This window comes from Hordeum vulgare, chromosome 3H, assembly GCF_904849725.1.
Source record: "Hordeum vulgare subsp. vulgare chromosome 3H, MorexV3_pseudomolecules_assembly, whole genome shotgun sequence".
NCBI classification, from domain to species: Eukaryota; Viridiplantae; Streptophyta; class Magnoliopsida; order Poales; family Poaceae; genus Hordeum; species Hordeum vulgare.
The window spans coordinates 617,807,917-617,829,679 of record NC_058520.1 but is presented as its reverse complement, the minus strand read 5'-3'; the positions used below and the strand labels follow the sequence as shown (position 1 = coordinate 617,829,679).

The 21,763-nt window shown below is 44.4% G+C and overlaps 1 pseudogene; it reads left to right on the top strand.

Moving 5' to 3' along the window:
* The first annotated feature begins 12,398 nt into the window (after positions 1 to 12,398).
* On the top strand, positions 12,399 to 20,662 carry LOC123442306 (annotated as a pseudogene).
* Positions 20,663 to 21,763: the final 1,101 nt, after the last annotated feature.

Sequence of the window (21,763 nt, the reverse complement as noted above, 5' to 3'; positions counted from 1 at the left end):
GGGACTCCGAACAACATTCGGTAACCAACCATATAACTCAAATACGCATAAAACAACGTCGAACCTTAAGTGTGCAGACCCTGCGGGTTCGAGAACTATGTAGACATGACCCGAGAGACTCCTCGGTCAATATCCAATAGCGGGACCTGGATGCCCATATTGGATCCTACATATTCTACGAAGATCTTATCGTTTGAACCTAAGTGCCAAGGATTCATATAATCCCGTATGTCATTCCCTTTGTCCTTCGGTATGTTACTTGCCCGAGATTCGATCGTCAGTATCCGCATACCTATTTCAATCTCATTTACCGGCAAGTCTCTTTTACTCGTTCCGTAATACAAGATCCCGTAACTTACACTAAGTTACATTGCTTGCAAGGCTTGTGTGTGATGTTGTATTACCGAGTGGGCCCCGAGATACCTCTCCGTCACACGGAGTGACAAATCCCAGTCTCGATCCATACTAACTCAACGAACACCTTCGGAGATACCTGTAGAGCATCTTTATAGTCACCCAGTTACGTTGCGACGTTTTATACACACAAAGCATTCCTCCGGTGTCCGTGAGTTATATGATCTCATGGTCATAGGAACAAATACTTGACACGCAGAAAACAGTAGCAACAAAATGACACGATCAAGATGCTACGTCTATTAGTTTGGGTCTAGTCCATCACATGATTCTCCGAATGATGTGATCCCGTTATCAAGTGACAACACTTGCCCATGGCCAGGAAACCTTGACCATCTTTGATCAAAGAGCTAGTCAACTAGAGGCTTACTAGGGACAGTGTTTTGTCTATGTATCCACACAAGTATTGTGTTTCCAATCAATACAATTATAGCATGGATAATAAACGATTATCATGAACTAAGAAATATAATAATAACTAATTTATTATTGCCTCTAGGGCATATTTCCAACAGTCTCCCACTTGCACTAGAGTCAATAATCTAGTTCACATCACCATGTGATTCCAACGAATCCAACACCCATATAGTTATGGGGTCTGGTCACGTCTTGCTCGTGAGAGAGGTTTTAGTCAACGGTTCTAAAACTTTCAGATCCGTGCGTTCTTTACAAATATCTACTCTACTATACGAATCCGTTTCACTACTCATAGTTATTCGGATTAGTGTCAAAGCTTGCATCGACGTAACCCTTTACGACGAACTCTTTAACCACCTCCATAATCAAGGAAAATTCCTTAGTCCATTAGTTACTAAGGATAAATTTTGACCGCTGCTAGTGATTCAATCATGGATCACTCTCTGTACCTCTCAACAGATTTTGAGTCAAGGCACACATCAGGTGCGGTACACAGCATGGCATACATTAGATTCTACGGCTAAGGCATAGAAGACGACCTTCGTCTATTCTCTTTATTCTGCTGTGGTCGGGTTTTGAGTCTTACTCAAATTCACACCTCACAATGCAACCAAGAACTCCTTCTTTGCTGATCTATTTTGAACTCTTTCAAAAACTTGTCAAGGCATGCATCTTGTTGAAACTTCTATTAAGCGCTTTTGATCTGTCTCCATAGATCTTTGATGCTCAACGTTCAAGTAGCGTAATCCAGGTACTCCTTTGAAAACTTCTTTCAAACAACCTTGTATGCTTTACAGAAATTCTACATTACTTCTGATCCACAATATGTCAACCACATATACCTATCAGAAATTCTATAGTGCTCCCACTCACTTCTTTGGAAATACAAGTTTCTCATAAACCTTGTACAAACCCAAAATCTTTGATCATCTCATCAAAGTGTATACTCCAACTCCGAGATGCTTGCACCAGTCCATTGAAGGATCACTGGAGCTTGCATACTTGCTAGTATCTTTAGGATCGACAAAACCTTCTGGTTGTATCACATACAATGTTTGCTCAAAGAAACCGTTGAGAAAACAATGTTTTGACATCCTATGTGCAATATTTCATAAATAATGCATCAACAACTAACATAATTCTAACAGACCTTTAGCATCGCTACGAGTGAGAAAGACTCATCATAGTCAACAGTTTGATCTTGTCGGAAACATCTTTGCGACAAGTCGAGCTTTTCTTAATAGTGACTTATCACCATCACCGTCTGTCTTTCTTTTAAAGACCCATCTTTACTCAATAGTCCTCTGACCATCAAGTAGTTATTTCAAAGTCTACACTTTGTTTTCATACATGGATCCTCTCTCGGATTTCATGGCTTCGAGCCATTTGTCGGAATCCGGGCCCACCATTGCTTTCTTCATAACTCGTAAGTTCATTGTTGCTCAACAACATGACCTCCAAGACAGGGTTACCGTACCACTCTGTAGTAGTACGCGACCTTGTCAACCTACGAGGCTTGTAGTAACTTGATCCGGTGCTCGATGATCACCATCATCAGCTTCCACTTCAATTGGTGTAGGCGCCACAGGAACAACTTCTTGCGCCCTGCTACACACTGGTTGAAGTGATGGTTCAATAACCTCATCAAGTTCTACCACTCTCCCACTCAATTCTTTCGAGAGAAACCTTTCCTCGAGAAAGGATCCGTTTCTAGAAACAAACACTTTGCTTTCGGATCTGAGATAGGAGATGTACCCAACTGTTTTGGATATCCTATGAAGATGCATTTATCCGCTTTGGGTTCGAGCTTATCAGACTGAAATTTTTTCACATAAGTGTCGAAGCCCCAAACTTTCAAGAAACGACAGTTTAGATTTCTCTAAACCTCAGTCTATACTGTGTCATCTCAACGGAAATACGCGGTGCCCTATTTAAAGTGAGTGCGGTTGTCTCTAATGCATAACCCATAAACGATAGTGGTAATTCGATAAGAGACATCATAGTATGCACCATACCAAATAGTGCGTGGCTATGACGTTCAGACACATCATCACACTATGATGTTCCAGGTGGCATGAACTGCGAAACAATTTCCACATTGTCTTAACTGCGTACCAAAACTCGTAACTCAGATATTCATTTCCATGATCATATCGTAGACAGTTTATCCTCTTGTTACGACGAACTTCACTCTGAAATGGAATTGAACTATTCAATATTTCAGACTTGTGATTCATTAAGTAAATACTTTTGTATCTACTCAAATCGTCAGTGAAGTGAGAACATAATGATATCCACTGCGTGCCTTAGCACCCATTGGACTGCATACATCAAAATGTATCACTTCCAATAAGTTACTTTCTTGTTTCATCTTAATGAAAACAAGGCCTTGCTCATGTGGTATGATTTCCATGTCACTAGTGATTCGAAATCAGGTGAGTACAAAGATCCATCAGCATGGAGCCTCTTCATGCAATTTATACTAACATGACTCAAGCGGCAGTGCCACAAGTAAGTGGTACTATCATCATTAACTCGTATCTTTTGGCACCAATATTAAGAACATGTGTAACACTACCATCGAGATTCAATAAACCATTGAAGGTGATTATTCAAGAAAATAGAGTAACCATTATTCTCTTTAAATGAATAATCGTATTGCAATAAACACGATCCAATCATGTTCATGCTTAACGCAAGCACCAAATAAAAATTATTTAGGTTTAACACCAATCCCGATGGTAGAGGGAGCGTGCGACGTTTGATCATATCAACCTTGGAAACACTTCCAACACGTATCGTCACCTCGCCTTTAGCTAGTCTCCGTTTATGCCGTAGCTTTCATTTCGTGTTACTAATCACTTAGCAACCGAACCGGTATCCAATACCATCATGCTACTAGGAGTACTAGTAAAGTACACATCAACATCATGTATATCAAATACACTTCTTTCGACTTTTGCCAGCCTTCTTATCTACCAAGTATCTAGAGTTGCTCCGCCTCAGTGACTGTTCCCCTCATTACAGAAGCACTTAGTCTCGGGTTTGGGTTTAATCTTAGGTCTCTTCATTAGTGCAGCAACTGTTTTGCCGTTTCACGAAGTATCCCCGCTAGCCCTTGCCTTTCTTGAAACTTAGTGGTTTTACAAACCATCAACTATTGATGCTCCTTCTTGATTTCTACTTTCGAAGTGTCAAACATCGCGAATCACTCAAGGATCATTGTATCTATCCTTGATATGTTATAGTTCATCACGAAGCTCTCACAGCTTGGTGGCAGTGACTTTGGAGAACCATCACCATCTCATCTGGAAGATTAACTCCCACTTGATTCAAGTGATTGTCGTACTCAGACAATCTGAGCACACGCTCAACGATTGAGCTTTTCTCCTTTACTTTGTGGACAAAGAATCTTGTTGGAGGTCTCGTACCTCTTAACAAGGGCACAAGTATGAAATCACAATTTCATCTCTTTAGAACATCACTTATGTTCCGTGACGTTTTACAACGTTTTCGGCGCCTTGCTTCTAAGCCATTAAGTATTTTGTACTGAACTATCGTGTAGTCATCAGAAAAGTGTATGTCTGATGTTCATAGCATCCACAGACGACGCTCGAGGTGCAGCACACCGAGTGGTGCATTAAGGACATAAGCCTTCTGTGCAGCAACGAGGACAATCCTCGGTTTTACAGACTCAGTCTGCAAAGTTTGCTACTATCAACTTTCAACTAAATTTTCTCTAGGAACATATAAAAACAGTAGAGCTATAGCGCAAGCTACATCGTAATTCGCAAAGACCATTAGACTATGTTCATGACAATTAGTTCAATTAATCATATTACTTAAGAACTCCCACTCAAAAAGTACATCTCTCTAGTCATTTGAGTGGTTCATGATCCACTTACACTAGCTCAAGTCCGATCATCACGTGAGTTGAGTATAGTTTCAGTGGTAAGCATCCCTATGCTAATCATATCATCTATATGATTCATGATCGACCTTTCGGTCTCATGTGTTCCGAGGCCATGTCTGCACATGGTAGGCTCGTCAAGCTTAACCCGAGTGTTCCGCGTGCGCAACTGTTTTGCACCCGTTGTATGTGAACGTTGAGTCTATCACACTTGATCATCATGTGGTGTCTCGAAACGACGAACTGTAGCAACGGTGCACAGTCGGGGAGAACACAATTTCGTCTTGAAATTTTAGTGAGAGATCACCTCATAATGCTACCGTCGTTCTAAGCAAAATAAGGTGCATAAAAGGATTAACATCACATGCAATTCATAAGTGACATGATATGGCCATCATCATGCGCTTCTTGATCTCCATCACCAAAGCACCGGCACGATCTTCTTGTCACCAGCGTCACACCATGATCTCCATCATCATGATCTCCATCAACGTGTCGCCATCGGGGTTGTCGTGCTACTCATGCTATTACTACTAAAGCTACATCCTAGCAAAATAGTAAACGCATCTGCAAGCACAAACGTTAGTATAAAGACAACCCTATGGCTCCTGCCGGTTGCCGTACCATCGACGTGCAAGTCGATATTAACTATTACAACATGATCATCTCATACATCCAATATATCACATCACATTGTTGGCCATATCACATCACAAGCATACCCTGCAAAAACAAGTTAGACGTCCTCTAATTGTTGTTGCATGTTTTACGTGGTGACCATGGGTATCTAGTAGGATCGCATCTTACTTACGCAAACACCACAACGGAGATATATGAATTGCTATTTAACCTCATCCAAGGACCTCCTCGGTCAATTCCGATTCAACTAAAGTTGGAGAAACTGACACTCGCCAGTCATCTTTGAGCAACGGAGTTACTCGTAGCGATGAAACCAGTCTCTCGTAAGCGTACGAGTAATGTCGGTCCGAGCCGCTTCGATCCAACAATACCGCGGAATCAAGAAAAGACTAAGGAGGGCAGCAAAACGCACATCACCACCCACAAAAACTTTTGTGTTCTACTCGAGAAGACATCTACGCATGAACCTAGCTCTGATACCACTGTTGGGGAACTTCGCAAGGGAAACAAAAATTTTCCTACGCGCACGAAAACCTATCATGGTGATGTCCATCTACGAGAGGGGATGAGTGATCTACGTACCCTTGTAGACCGTACAGTAGAAGCGTTAGTGAACGCGGTTGATGTAGTGGAACGTCCTCACGTCCCTCGATCCGCCCCGCGAACAATCCCGCGATCAGTCTCATGATCTAGTACCGAACGGACGGCACCTCCGCGTTCAGCACACGTACAGCTCGACGATGATCTCGGCCTTCTTGATCCAGCAAGAGAGACGGAGAGGTAGAAGAGTTCTCCGGCAGCGTGACGGCGCTCCGGAGGTTGGTGATGACCTTGCCTCAGCAGGGCTCCGCCCGAGCTCCGCAGAAACGCGATCTAGAGGAAAAACCGTGGAGGTATGTGGTCGGGCTGCCGTGGAAAAGTCGTCTCAAATCAGCCCTAAAACCTCCGTATATATAGGTGGGAGGGAGGGGACCTTGCCTTGGGGCTCAAGGAGCCCCAAGGGGGTCGGCCGAGTCCAAGGGGGAAGGTTCCCCCCCCCCCCCAAACCGAGTTGGACTTGGTTTGGTGGGAGGGAGTCCTTCCTTCCCTTCCCACCTCCTCCTTTTTTTTTCTTTTCTCCTTGATTTTCTTCTCTAGGTGCATAGGGCCCTCTTGGGCTGTCCCACCAGACCACTAAGGGCTGGTGTGCCACCCTCATGGCCTATGGGCTTCCCCGGGGTGAGTTGCCCCCCCGGTGAACTCCCGGAACCCATTCGTCATTCCCGGTACATTCCCGGTAACTCCGAAAACCTTCCGGTAATCAAATGAGGTCATCCTATATATCAATCTTCGTTTTCGGACCATTCCGGAAACTCTCGTGACGTCCGTGATCTCATCCGGGACTCCGAACAACATTCGGTAACCAACCATATAACTCAAATACGCATAAAACAACGTCGAACCTTAAGTGTGCAGACCCTGCGGGTTCGAGAACTATGTAGACATGACCCGAGAGACTCCTCGGTCAATATCCAATAGCGGGACCTGGATGCCCATATTGGATCCTACATATTCTACGAAGATCTTATCGTTTGAACCTCAGTGCCAAGGATTCATATAATCCCGTATGTCATTCCCTTTGTCCTTCGGTATGTTACTTGCCCGAGATTCGATCATCAGTATCCGCATACCTATTTCAATCTCATTTACCGGCAAGTCTCTTTTACTCGTTCCGTAATACAAGATCCCGTAGCTTACACTAAGTTACATTGCTTGCAAGGCTTGTGTGCAATGTTGTATTACCGAGTGGGCCCCGAGATACCTCTCCGTCACACGGAGTGACAAATCCCTGTCTCGATCCATACTAACTCAACGAACACCTTCGGAGATACCTGTAGAGCATCTTTATAGTCACCCAGTTACGTTGCGACGTTTGATACACACAAAGCATTCCTCCGGTGTCCGTGAGTTATATGATCTCATGGTCATAGGAACAAATACTTGACACGCAGAAAACAGTAGCAACAAAATGACACGATCAATATGCTACGTCTATTAGTTTGGGTCTAGTCCATCACATGATTCTCCGAATGATGTGATCCCGTTATCAAGTGACAACACTTGCCCATGGCCAGGAAACCTTGACCATCTTTGATCAACGAGCTAGTCAACTAGAGGCTTACTAGGGACAGTGTTTTGTCTATGTATCCACACAAGTATTGTGTTTCCAATCAATACAATTATAGCATGGATAATAAACGATTATCATGAACTAAGAAATATAATAATAACTAATTTAATATTGCCTCTAGGGCATATTTCCAACATGTATATGGGGCGGCACAACCACAGCTAAAACCTGGTTTTCTAGCAGATCTAGTTAGAATTTGTGGGGACGAAACACTTCCAACTTTAGTTGGAGGAGATTTTAATATCATTCAAAGGCAGGATGAAAAAAACAATGATAACTTTGACCCAAGATGATCCATGATGTTTAATATGGTTATTGAGAGCCTAAATCTGAGAGAGATTGAGCTTACTAGTAGACAATTCACATGGCTAACTCATTACCGGTGCCAACATATGAAAAGTTGGATCGGGTTCTCTCTAGTGTTGAGTGGGAGCAGAAGTACCCCCTTGTTAATGTGCATGCTCTACAGAGAGCTATTTCAGATCACACGCCTCTTCTGGTTGACTAGGGGAGGCCAACCATATGGGCAATAAGAATTCTTTATCATTTGAACTAAGTTGGTTCGAAAAAGAAGGTTTCATGGATCTCATAGCTAACGAATGGGCTAGAGATTTAGGAGGAGCTACCAATGTAGAAATATGGAAAAACAAAATCAGAAATTTACGCCAATTTCTCAGAGGGTGGGCGAAAAATCAGAGTGGTATTTATAAAAAAGAGAAAGAAAGATTCACCACTCTCATTGAGGATTTAGATATCAAGGATGAGTCGGCTTAGCTAAATATGTTTGAAAGAAATATTAAGATTGAAGCTGAGATGAAACTACAAAAACTTTTGAGAGATGAAGAGCTCAAATGGGCTATTAGAGCTAAGGTGATGAACGTCGCTTATGGGGACGATAACACTAAATTCTTTCATATGATTGCAAATGGCAAACATCGAAAGAAGAAAATTATCCAATTAGAACAAGATGAAGGAACAATTATAGATCATGAGAATTTAAAATCTTATATCTCTGAATATTATAAGAGTCTTTTTAGTGCACCTGTGGAGACGACGATCTCCTTAGATGAAAACAAGGTTAACGATATACCTCAACTCAATGAACAGGAGAATGAGGTTTTATCAGCTCCACTTACAGAAAAAGAGGTGTATGAAGCAATTACTAACATGAAACAAAATACAGCGCCGGGTCCTGATGGGTTTCCTGCAGAATTTTATAAAAAGTGTTGGCATCTCATGAAGGGGGATCTCATGCCAATGTTCCAAGATTTATTCAATGGACAATTACAGTTATTCCACCTTAATTTTGGAACAATTACGTTGTTGCCAAAAAAGGCACACGCTATGCGTATTCAACAGTTTAGACCATGTCAGTTTCAAAATTTTCACAAAGGTTGCCACTAATAGATTAACGAAGATAGCAGATTCTGTGGTTCAGCCAACACAGTTTGCGTTTATGTCAGGGAGACACATCTTGGAGGGTGTGGTTGTCTTGCATGAAACGGTTCACGAAATGCACATAAAGAAACTAGATGGGGTGATTTTTAAAGTCGATTTCGAGAAAGCGTATGATAAAGTCAAGTGGTCTTTCCTTCAACAAGCCTTACAGATGAAAGGATTCAATGGAAGATAGAGAAATCAGGTCGATACTTTCATTCATAAAAAGTTAGTGTAGGAGTGGAGGTCAATGACGATATTGGTCACTACTTTCAAACGCATAAGGGGTTAAGACAGGGTGATTCAATGTCTCCGGTGTTGTTTAACATAGTACCAGATATGTTGACAATACTGATTGATAGGGTCAAACAGATGGGTCAAGTAGGTGGTCTAATTCCACATTTGATTGATGGGGGTATTTCCATTTTACAATATGCAGATGCTACAATTACTTTCATGGAGCATGATATGCAGAAAGCGATTAATATGAAATTGGTCTTATGTTTATTTGAACAACTGTCGGGGTTGAAAATAAACTTTAACAAAAGCGAGCTCATTTGCTTTGGGAAAGCAAAAGAGGAGCAGGATGCTTATAAACAGTTATTTGGATGTCAAATGGGAGCACCTCCATTTAACTATCTTGGTATTCCTATTCATCATAGGCGATTAAAAATTAAAGAGTGGAAATGTATCGAAGAACGATTTGAAAAGAAATTAAGCTGTTGGAAGGCTAAGCTTATGTCCTATGGAGGAAGGCTTGTATTAATAAATTCGGTATTAACAAGCCTACCTATGTTCTTATTGTCTTTCTTTGAGGTACGAGTAGGGGTACGAAAAAGACTAGATTTTTACAGATCTCGGTTCTTTTGGCAAAGTGATGATAATAAGAAGAAATACTGATTAGCGCGTTGGGATATAATATGCAGACCCAAAGACCGGGGGGATTGGGCATAGAGAATCTGGAAGTAAAAAACAGATGTTTACTCAGCAAATTGTTGTATAGATTATCCACAGAGACAGAAGGAATGTGGATTTAAATACTTAAAAATAAGTATCTAAATTCAAAATCCCTAGCGCGGGCTACAGCTAGACCGGACGACTCACCTTTTTGAAAAGGGTTAATGAAGATTAAGGTTAATTATTTCCAAAGGGTGAAATTTATAGTAGGGGATGGTGCATCAACAAGATTTTGGGAAGATACTTGGCTTGGAGATACACCGCTAGCACTACAATACCCCATGCTCTACAATATTGCTCAACGTAAACAGGACTATGTGTCCACGGTGTTACAATCAATTCCTCTCAATATAAACTTCCGATGATCTTTAGTAGGAGCATGTTGGGAGGCATGGTTGCATTTGGTAAGAAGGATTATGACCGTACAATTATCTGTCCAACCGGATAAGATTCGTTGGATATTATCCGTGAATGGCGTCTTCTGAGTGAAGTCCATGTGTACGGATCTGATTAATACAGGACCTTTACTTCGATCAGTTCATATTTGGAAAGTCAAAGTGCCCCTAAGAATCAAAATTTTCATGTGGTTTTTGCACAAAGGTGTGATTTTTACCAAAGATAATCTAATTAAACGTAATTGGAGAGGCAGATCTAAATGTTGTTTCTGTGAACAGGATGGAACAATAACACATCTGTTTTTACATTGCCCTCTTGCAAAACTACTTTGGTGCACTGTTCGTATAGGGTTTAATATGTCCACACCTTCATGCATTAATGCTATATTCACAACGTGGCTCAACGGAGTGGACGTGCGAATCTCTAAACTGATTAGGATTGGGATATGTGCTCTTTTTTGGACTATATGGAACACCATGAATGATTTGATTTTTAATGGCAACAAATTCAATAACTTTTTGCAGGTCATTTGCAGAGCAACTTATTGGATCCATACGTGGTCATTACTCAGTCATGTGGACTCCAGGGAGCTTATGGATACTGGGTGCAACCGATGGGAGATGGCCGCACGGGTTATCTTCAACTGGTTTGGATGGCGTGTTAGTAATAGACTAGGTGTATAGGCATCGTAGTCTATTATTATTTACGTCGGATGTGGCAGTTTGCTTTTTTAAGGGATTGTCCTTTTTAGTTTTTCTTTGCGAGATGCAATTTTTTGTGAAACTATGATACTACTTTGTTATTTTAATAATATGTCTGCATGCATCGATTGATGCAGAGGCCGGGGGTCAAGCCTCCTTTTCCAAAAAAAAATCCTCAATATCTTCCCAATTTTTGTGTTGATCAATGCTTGCTCGTCGGGATCTTAAAAAAACATCACACCACAGTGAAATTTAGGTGACACACTTCTGTGAACAAATGGCCACCAATCTCTACAGGAGATATGTCAGCATAGCTGTCAAGCTTTGTCCTCATCTCATATGTCGGGAAAGGTATGTCATCGCGGACAAATTATGTGTCGGCAACCACGTAGTAACAATGTATCAGTCGGCAAGTACTTGGCTACATCTTGTCTGTCAGTACATGTGTGGGCTCTAACAGATTTCCTGTCGGTGTTGATACATGCTTAGCGTCATCCAATATGTTGGCATAGGTAGGGTCTTCAGAGACAGATTAAGTGTCGGCACATGTGTACATGTGTCAAGCAAAAAATTAAGCGGCAACTTTGGTGCGCAAGAGGATAAATTTCAGTTACACGCGGCCCAAATTTGACTCACGGTGGCCGGATATCCTCAAAATCCGAGACGCAATCTAGATCCGCCCGCTACATCCCCACACCCCCTTCCACCGCTGCCATCTGGTTCCATCCCTCATCCCTGCCGGCGACGGTGAAGGTGTCCTCATCCACGCGCTCCAAATTTTATGTTTTTTCTTCTTCTTTTCGATATTCATTTTTTGTTTCCAGATTTTAATTTTTGCCTGAAAAATATGCCCGTTGAAACCTATTAACACGAAATCTATTTTTCAAGATCTCGTCGCGAGAAATCCAACAATGAAAATGACTCAGGATTTGGATGAACGGTTCAAGAGATAAAATATTTGGAATAAAAAATCTATGAAATAAAGGAAAAACACCAGGCCACTTGTCATGGCTTTAGAAGGTGGGGGTAACCTTTGCAAAGGGATATAAGGATCCAATGGCAGCATGTCACGTCGTAACAAACCGTTGGATCTGGAACAGACAGCCCAGATCGATGACTATAGGAGCGAATCATTGTAGCTATACTGTTGGTGTGATTCTGTAGACAAATCATTTTAGATGGTGTACTGTGGTTTGAGTATACTATTCATACAGATCGGACGGACTGGAGAGGGGAGCAAGATACCTATTGTTCATGGTGACATGCCCATAGCATGCCACTGTATCTCAATCCTTTTGCCAAGGGTAGGGTAACCCCTTAACTTGTGATTTCGTAAAATGGTACGGAAATGATATAGATGGAAGAAATAGAGTGTACGCAACTTTCTTGATGTAAGTTGGTGTCTGATCTAGTCTTGATATATATATGAGCAAATCTCAGTGCCTGGAGACATCAAACCTCTATTTATACTACTTTATATAGACATAAAAAAAATAGCAGTGTGCTTGGACGGAACGGAACTCCGCCGTCCAGAGAGGCTCCGGTGACGGCTCCAACAGCTGGCACATCCATCTACAGGTACATACGTACTATCCATCCATCCATCCAATGTTCCCTGCATCTTTTTCTCCTCTATATACATATCACAAGACATGGATGAACACTTGTATGTCTTTCCAACGACCAAGGAGGCTGGTGTGGCACAGTCAATGATTGTTCCTATCGTAGAATGTCCCATCTCGGTTCGTCTAAATTCATGAAAACCGATACAGTTCGCCGGTGCTGGAATCCTCGGCAGTGATCACCTGCATAGTCCTGGTAATCACCGATGCTTCTCCTCCACACACACCAGTCCATATCTATCTAATTTGTTCCATTTTTTCATGTTCCTCTGTGTGTTTCCCTGAATATTTCTTACTTCTTATATGTCTTGAATTGTACTAATTTTGGTCAGCATGTTATTAGATTTCTACATCTGGAATGAAGCCTACGGATGATACTGCAATGCCGCTTCATTTTCTGGGGATGCACAAGGTCAAGCGCAGGTAATTTTTCTGGATTGTCATATACCATATGATGCCTTTGTTTCTGTTGCCGCATGTGATGTTTTGTTGGTAATGGTGTAGGATGGAACCATACTTCACTTCAAAGGATTGCGTATGTTAGACTGTATAGTTCTCTGTATATATACGGGTACATTATAATGTACCCTTGATACATCATCTATAAATATATGTGATAGGTCACCCCTAGAGGGTTGAGCCAGTTCTGCCAAACCCTTCGTTTAACATGGTATCAGACTAGGTTAGGGTTTTAGGTCGCCACCTCTCTCCTGGCCGCTGCGCCGTCGCTCCGCCTCGGGCCGCCGCCGCCGCCGCGATCTTCTGTTCGCCGCCGACGCTGCACCGTCCCGGGCCGCCGCTGCGATGACGACCACCGCCACCGCTTCCGCCTCCGCCGGCTTCCTCCCGGCTCCCTCGCTGCGCTCTCTCTCGCCCGACCGACGCCGCTGCTGTCGCTGCTCCGATCAGCACCCGCAGCGTCGGCTCCATCTTCTCGGCGGCATTGTTCTCGCCACCACCACCGGCTGCCGCACCTCCGGTGCATGTGCTGCCATTGGTTCCCTCCTCGGGAACCCCCTCGGCGCCTGCTATGGTCGCCACCCTCTCGGCGCCGCTGGTAGCCGCCTCCACGCCGCCTGCCACGACGCCCGCCATGGAGCCCTACTTCGACGCCAACACTGCTCACCCACCGCCGCCGATCGGTGCCTACGGGGCTCCGGCGCCTGTGACAGCGGCTACTGGGGCGTACACGCCGCCTGCTTCTTCACGCCGGGGAGTCTACCTGCGCCGTTCCAGTTCGGCCACCTCATCACCATCAAGCTATCTTCGGATAACTACGTGTTCTGGCGTGCGCAGGTTCTTCCACTCCTTGGGAGTCATTACCTCCTCGGCTACGTCGACGGCTCCTATCCGTGCCCTCCTGCGGTCGTGGACAGCGTCAATGGACCCGTCTACAACCCCGCGCATCGCGTCTAGACAGGGCAGGACCAGGCGAACCTCTCGGCTATCCAGGGGTCGCTTACCCCGGAGGTTGCCGGGATGCTCATCTTCGCCAAGACCTCTCACGAGGCCTGGACTATCCTGGAGCGCCCTTCGCGTCGCAGTCGCAGGCGCGTTCCAGTGCTCTTCGTCGCCAACTTGGCGAGTGCAAGAAGCTCAATGGCACGGCCACTGCCTTCTATCACAAGGTCAAGTCCATCGCAAACACTCTGGCCTCCATTAGCCAGCCTCTCACCGACACCGAGTTCAACTCCTACACCGTCAACGGTCTTGACGAGGAGTATGATGGCCTTGTGGAGATCATCAACGAGCGTGGCCACACGTCTCCGATGCCGGCACACGAGCTCTACTCGCGTCTTCTTCTCACCGAGCAGCGCGTGGAGGCGCGCCACACTCGTGGCGGAGGTCTTCCCTCGGCAAACGCCGCCTACAAGGCGGGTCACGGCGGTTCGGGCCCTGGTGCCCACTCGCCCCCCTCGGGCAAGGGTCCCCGCGCCGCTCCTCTCGCCCCCCTCCTGCATCGTCCCTTGGGGGGGGGGGGGTCTTCCTACCCGGGAGTGCCAGCTCGGTGGACGTGCGGGTCACTATGCCTCTAAGTGCCATTGCCGCTTCTAGAAGAGTTTCCTTGGCCTCTACAACGACGGCAAGGACTCGCGCAACAATGAGCGTCAGGCGCAGTTGGCTGATAAGCCAGCACCTCGGGAGCAACATGGACACACGCAGTCCTATCCCGTCGACCCCCACTGGTACATGGACAGTGGGGCTACGGATCACCTCACCAGCGAGCTCGGCAAGCTCCACTCTCGTGAGGCCTACCACGGCACCGACAAGGTTCACACCGCCAATGGAGTAGGTATGCGCATCTCTCATATTGGTCAAGCATCTCTTCTCACTAGCCATACAAATAGGAGTCTTCAACTTCGTAATGTCCTTCGAGTTCCTGCTATGACGCGTAATCTCCTTTCTGTTCCTAAGCTTAATGCTGATAACAATGTTTTCTGTGAATTTCACCCCTTTGATCTTTTTATTAAGGATCAGGCCACGAGGGACGTTCTTCTTAGCGGACGGCTATGCCAGGGTCTCTATCGTCTGGAGCATCCTGGCGTCTCTCGGGTTTTTAGTGGAGTTCGTGTTTCGCCGTCACAGTGGTCATCCTGCCACTCCTATCGTCCGACATATTTTGCGTTGTCATGAGCTTCCTAGCATGTCTAGTAATAAAGATGTAGCAGTGTGTGTTGCTTGTCAGCAAGGGAAGAGTCATCAACTTCCTTTTTCAGCATCTAGTCGTGAGGTCAAACATCCTCTTGAACTTGTCTTTTCAGATGTATGGGGTCCTGCCCAGACTTCTACCAGTGGTCATAATTATTATATGAGTTTCATTGATGCTTACAGTCGCTTTACTTGGCTTTATCTTCTTAAGCGTAAATCTGATGTGTTCCATATAGTTGTTCAATTTCAAAAACATGTTGAACGCCTTCTCAAGCATAAGATTGTTCATGTGCAGTCAGATTGGGGTGGCGAATATCGCAACCTTGATTCCTTTTTCAGCTCGCTTGGGATCGCGCATCGTTTAGCATGTCCACATGCACATCAACAGAATGGTTCTGTCGAACGTAAGCATCGTCATATTGTTGAGACTGGTCTTACTCTTTTGGCCCATGCTTCTGTTCCTTTTCGGTTTTGGAGTGATGCTTTTACCACCGCATGTTTTCTCATCAACCGTACTCCTACTCGTGTTTTAGACATGAAGACTCCTATCGAACTCCTTCTTAATGAACAACCTGATTATACCTTTTTAAAGGTGTTTGGGTGTGCTTGCTGGCCACATCTACGTCCCTACAATAAACGTAAGCTGGAGTTTCGTTCTAAGAAGTGTGTTTTCCTTGGCTATAGTTCCCTTCATAAAGGATACAAATGTCTTCATGTTCCCACAAATCGTGTCTATATATCTCGGGATGTTGTGTTTGATGAACATGTGTTTCCCTTTGCCAACTTACCTGTGTCCACCCATGAGTCGCCATCTATGCATTCATCCTCTCTTGCCTCTGACCAATTTGATGATGTTGCATATGCTCCTATTTTGTTACCTAACCATGGTGCAGGTGTTGGTAGAGGTGCTCGTCTTGAGCTTCTGGATGAGCCTGCAGCTGCACCGGCTGCTGCCGGTCGCGACGACCGCGGTTCCCTGGCGACGCCGGTTCGGTCGGCCCCCCTCTCGGCGCCGGTGCAACCGGCGGCCTCGCCTGCGCCCGGGCTGCTGCCGCTGGCCTCTCGGCCCGCGCCACCCCCGGCGAGTCCTCGTCCCGCCTCGTCCGTGCGGCCGTCCTCGCCTGCGTCACCGTCGCTTCGCTTGTCGGCGCCGTCCAGCCCCTCGCCGACTGGGCACCCGTCATCGCCGTCCAGCCCCTCGCCGGCTGGGCTGTCTTCACCGCCGCCCAGCCCCTCGCCCGCTGGGTCGTCTTCCCCGATGCCCAGCCCTTCGCTGGCTGGGCCCTCTTCGCCGACGCCCAGCCCCTCGCCGGCTAGGCTCCCATCACTGCCGCCCAGCTCCCCGCCGTCTGGACCCTTGCCGGTTCCTGTGGCCTCTCGCCCACACACGCGCAGCCGCAGTGGTGTTGTCTGCCCTCTTAAGCGCACCGACGGCACTATTGCGTGGTATGCCTCTTGCATGACTGCTGCTCTTGCGGATCTGTCCTCGGAACCGCGTACGTATCAGGCTGCGATGACTATTCCTCATTGGAGAGAGGCTATGGAGTAGGAGTATCACGCTCTTCTTCGCAATGAGACGTGGACTCTGGTTCCTCCACCCCCTAGGGTCAACGTCATTGATTCTAAATGGGTCTTCAAGGTAAAAAAATATTCTGATGGGTCTATTGAGCGCTACAAAGCGCGTCTTGTTGCTAGGGTATTTCGGCAGCGCTATGGTCTTGATTATGAGGACACTTTCAGCCCAGTGGTCAAACCTACTACTATCAGGCTTCTTCTGTCGCTTGCAGTTACTCGAGGTTGGTCTCTCCGTCAGCTTGATGTGCATAATGCTTTCCTTCATGGCTTATTGGAGGAGGAGGTTTATATGCGACAACCTCCTGGTTTTTATGATCCTGATCGTCCTGATTATCTATGTCGTCTTACCAAAGCACTCTATGGTCTGAAGCAAGCACCCCGTGCCTGGCATGCCCGTCTTGCGACAGCTCTTCGTGCTCATGGTTTTGCACCATCTACTGCTGATTCATCGTTATTTCTTCTACAGAAACCTGAGGTCACTATGTACTTGCTGGTTTATGTAGATGATATCATTCTGCTCAGTTCTTCACAGTTTGCTGCCGACGCTCTTGTTCGTGCTCTTGGTACTGATTTTGCTGTCAAAGATCTTGGGAGACTTCACTACTTTCTAGGTGTGGAAGTGGCTCCTCGGGATGATGGTCTTGTTATGACACAAAAGAAGTATTCATTAGACTTGTTGCAGCGAGCTGGGATGCTTAAGTGCAAGACGTCCACTACGCCTATGTCTACCACTGACAAGATCACTGCTGTTGATGGTGAGCTTCTGTCCTCTGCTGATGCTACTATGTACAGGAGTATTGTTGGTGGTCTTCAGTATCTGACGATCACGAGACCCGATCTCTCTTTTGCGGTCAACAGAGTTTGTCAGTATCTTCATGCACCCCGTGACACTCATTGGTCTGCTGTTAAGCGCATCTTGCGCTATGTACGACTTACAATGTCTCATGGGCTTCACCTTCGGTCGAACCCTACTGGGGTGCTCTCAGCGTATTCTGATGCGGATTGGGCTGGCAGTCCGAATGACAGGCGATCCACGGGGGGCTATGCTGTGTTCTTTGGCTCCAACTTGATCGCCTGGAGTGCTTGGAAACAGGCTACTGTGTCACGTAGCAGTACCGAAGCTGAATATAAGGCTGTGGCCAATGCCACTGCAGAGCTCATATGGGTACAGTCTTTGCTTCAGGAATTGGGGATTTCACAACCGCAGCCTTCTATACTTTGGTGTGATAACATTGGTGCTACATACCTCTCGGCGAATCCGGTGTTCCATGCTCAAACCAAACACATCGAAGTTGACTATCACTTTGTGAGGGAACGTGTTTCTCAGAAGCTATTACAGATCAAGTTCATCTCTTCAAAGGATCAACTTGCAGACATCTTCACCAAGCCATTGCCTCTACCACAGTTTGAGGCCTGTAGGCGCAATCTTACTCTCCTAGATTCTTTAGGGAGCAGTTAAGATTGAGGGAGGGTGTTAGACTGTATAGTTCTCTGTATATATACGTGTATATTGTAACGTACCCTTGGTACATCATCTATAAATATATGTAATAGGCCACCCCTAGAGGGTTGAGCCAGTTCCCCCAAACCCTTCGTTTAACAACGTATGTACGAAGCGATCATTGATGAACTCATGGGAAAAGAACTCGCCAATGCTACACAAGTCATACTTAATTTATTAGCACTAGTAGAAAAAGGACCTATAGTCCCGGTTCCCAACTCCCTTTAGTTCCGGTTGTGTCACAACCGGGAGTAAAGGTCTTCGAGGCTAGAAAAAAATAATGCCTCCTACCAATGCAAATGGGGGATTCAAACTCAAGACCTCATGTGTAATGCCCTACACAGCTTACCATCCCACCTACACAGAATATGTGATTTTAAATGGGATGCTTTCCTTTTGAACTAGCCTATGAAGGACCTTTAGTCCGGATTGGTGTTATCAGCCGGGACTAAAGGGTCCTTTAGTCCGGATTGGTAATACCAACCGGGACTAAAGGGTTAGTGTTATCAATCAGGATTAAAGGATCAAGCCCTTTAATCATGGTTGGTGACACCAACCGGGACTAAAGATGACAGTGCCGTCCGTCCGCTCCTAGCCGTTCGAACCAAGACTAATGCTCGCGTTAGTCCCAGTTCGTAAAGCGGTCGGGACTATTACTCAATCGAGGCTAGGACGAAAGCCTTGTTTCTACTCTATAGGCTAATATAAATTGAGCAATTGCCATTAGTACAAAAATCGCATCCTTGACTACAATTGTTAGTTATGAACGAGAACCATGATAAAATGAAGAGAAAAAACATATCATATTTCTACACATTTCAGACACTCCTTACAGGCTGTTCTGCTGGTGGGCTAGCAACGATACTACATTGTGACGATTTTGGTGCACGATTTTCTCACAAGGTTTCGGTTAAATGCCTTGCTGATGCTGGGCTTATTCTTGACGTGTAAGAATCTTGAAAAAAAAAGTAAGCCACTATCATGTTATCTGAACTAAAGCACCACTTTTTTTTCTAACAGAAAGGATATATGTGGACAAAGGTCCTTTCGATCTCTCTTTGATGGAGTATTTCACCTCCAGGTTAGCCATTGGACATGTTTAAAAATTTAAACACATTCCTTTTTTTTTGACAAGTTTTCCTTTTTGCACTTCTCTAAAACATGACTATCTAGATAAAATAAAACATGACTATATTTAGATAAAATAAAACATGACTATTAGAAAAAGCTTTCTAAAACTCTTGATTTTGCAAGTGGTTAGTGATGCAACAGTCGGTAAAACACGAAATATTTTTCCACCCATGTGATTGATGCCACTTTGTACTAGATGCCACTGGGTTTCTTCCCGATCTCATTTTTTTTGCCAATTTATTTATAATGTAAGACTGCCTTGCCAACAAAGAGCGAACCGAGGTAGTTTCAATTGTATAACTTAATATGCTTCTCGCTCTTAAACATGTGATCAGGTTATGCTAGCTAGTTCGTTAGCTGAAATAATGGTGTTCCTAGTGTTTCTTCCATACAGAGCTTATTAAGAGCATCCACACCCCCATGTTTATGATCAACTCTGGGTATGATCCAGCACGGGTAATTTGAAAATTTCTTCTTCTCATTCTTCTTTCCACTTTGCTATTGAATTTTTCACCATTTCATCGATTATTCTTCACCATAGATACGAAATGTTATCATACCAGCTTCATCGGCGCCTGATAAGTCGTGGTTGAGTTCCAAGGATAATATTCGGAATTGCAATTCCACACAAATTGAAGTCCTTGATGGTTAGCTTAGCTTGTCAATCAGCTTGTTTTTCCTCTCTCATTGAGCACCAGTGTTTTTTCTGTTCCCGAAACACCAAATATCACCCTCCCACATCGATAGGGATTAAGGACCACGATGGCTAATGCATTGAAGGTTGTTAAAGATAAAGAGGACTGGGGATTTTTCATCGACTAGTGTTTCACTCATTGCCAAACGGTCCTTGACATCTCTTGGAACTCAGCGATATCTCCGAGGCTTGTAAATAAAGTAGGGAGTACAAAATCCACTGTTAAATCACATTATTTGCTATCCCACTTTGTTGCTTGGATTGATATAGGTTCCATTACCATTTTGTATATGGAGTGGACCATTGCACAGGCTATTGGATATTGGCACCGTGGAAGCAAGCAAGGAGTCAAAGAGATTGACTGCAAGTACCCGTGCAACCCAACATGCAATAGTCAGTTGCCTGCATGATTTGTTAGTACATTGGATTGGTCGAGGTTTACTATGTAAAGAGTCAGGAAAGAAGCAGCAAAAATAAAAACAATCATCATATTCTATATGCAATCAAAGTGAAAAGTAATGATCATATGTAATAAAAGAAGTGCCGTTAGATCAATGACAATGTATCGAGTGAAAATGTCCATGGAGCGAAAATATATATTTGTATTTCAAGCACCAAATCAGTATGGACATTTTCCAAAAAATGAGGAGTCGTTTGATTAGTCTATCTATCTATCTATATACCTATATATATTATCTACTAAAAGTAGTTGACTGGGCAACCAGAAAAACAGAATTACGCTAGAAAATCCCACAAAAAGCAGTAACAAAGTGTAGCCATTGTATGTACATAATATCAGCTAGTATGTGGTCCCGTATGAACACAACCGAGATCTGATCAGTAAAAGGCTAAGGATAATGATGCTCTAGTCTCATTCAGTTTTCTATAACCAATGCAAATCAGTAACAGTTCTTTGTGGACCAACTTCACTATTTTCATTGGGAACAATAGTTAAACTTCCCTTCTTAGGATGCAATGAACATGAGTTGCACACTTACTATCAGGATCTTTAGTTATTGCAGGGACCGGTTAATCATAATAATGATGATTATGATGTGGCATACAATCTTGTAATCTTCGGGCCAGTGCTGCCATGCTGAGATGAACTAATTAATCTTTTTTTGGAGCTAATCCTTACTGTTGTTGATGTGCTAGCCCATCATGTCTTCATAATTCCGACTGCCTGGCGTTGCAAGTCGGTTCTGTGAGATGTAGCCCAGGTTGATCCCTTCCTCTCCAACTGCTTTGGCGACCGGAGACGAGACGAGAGAGGTGCTTGGTGCAGCCATATATACATAGTAGTTGTAGGTTTACCATTTCCCGGGTGGATCCAAGCAGAGGTTGCATTGGACCAGATTATTTTTCCTTCTCTTAATTTTGGGTCCTCCTTGTAAAAGACAAAGGGACTAGTCTATAATTCTGCTGGAACTCTTTGTGAACCGTATTGTATCCCTGGTTCTTGTTTATTGCAGTGTGTGTGGGTCCTTAGGGGATTCTTTGCCACGTTCCAAAAAAAGAAAAAGAATAAAACACCCGACTGGCACATTGAT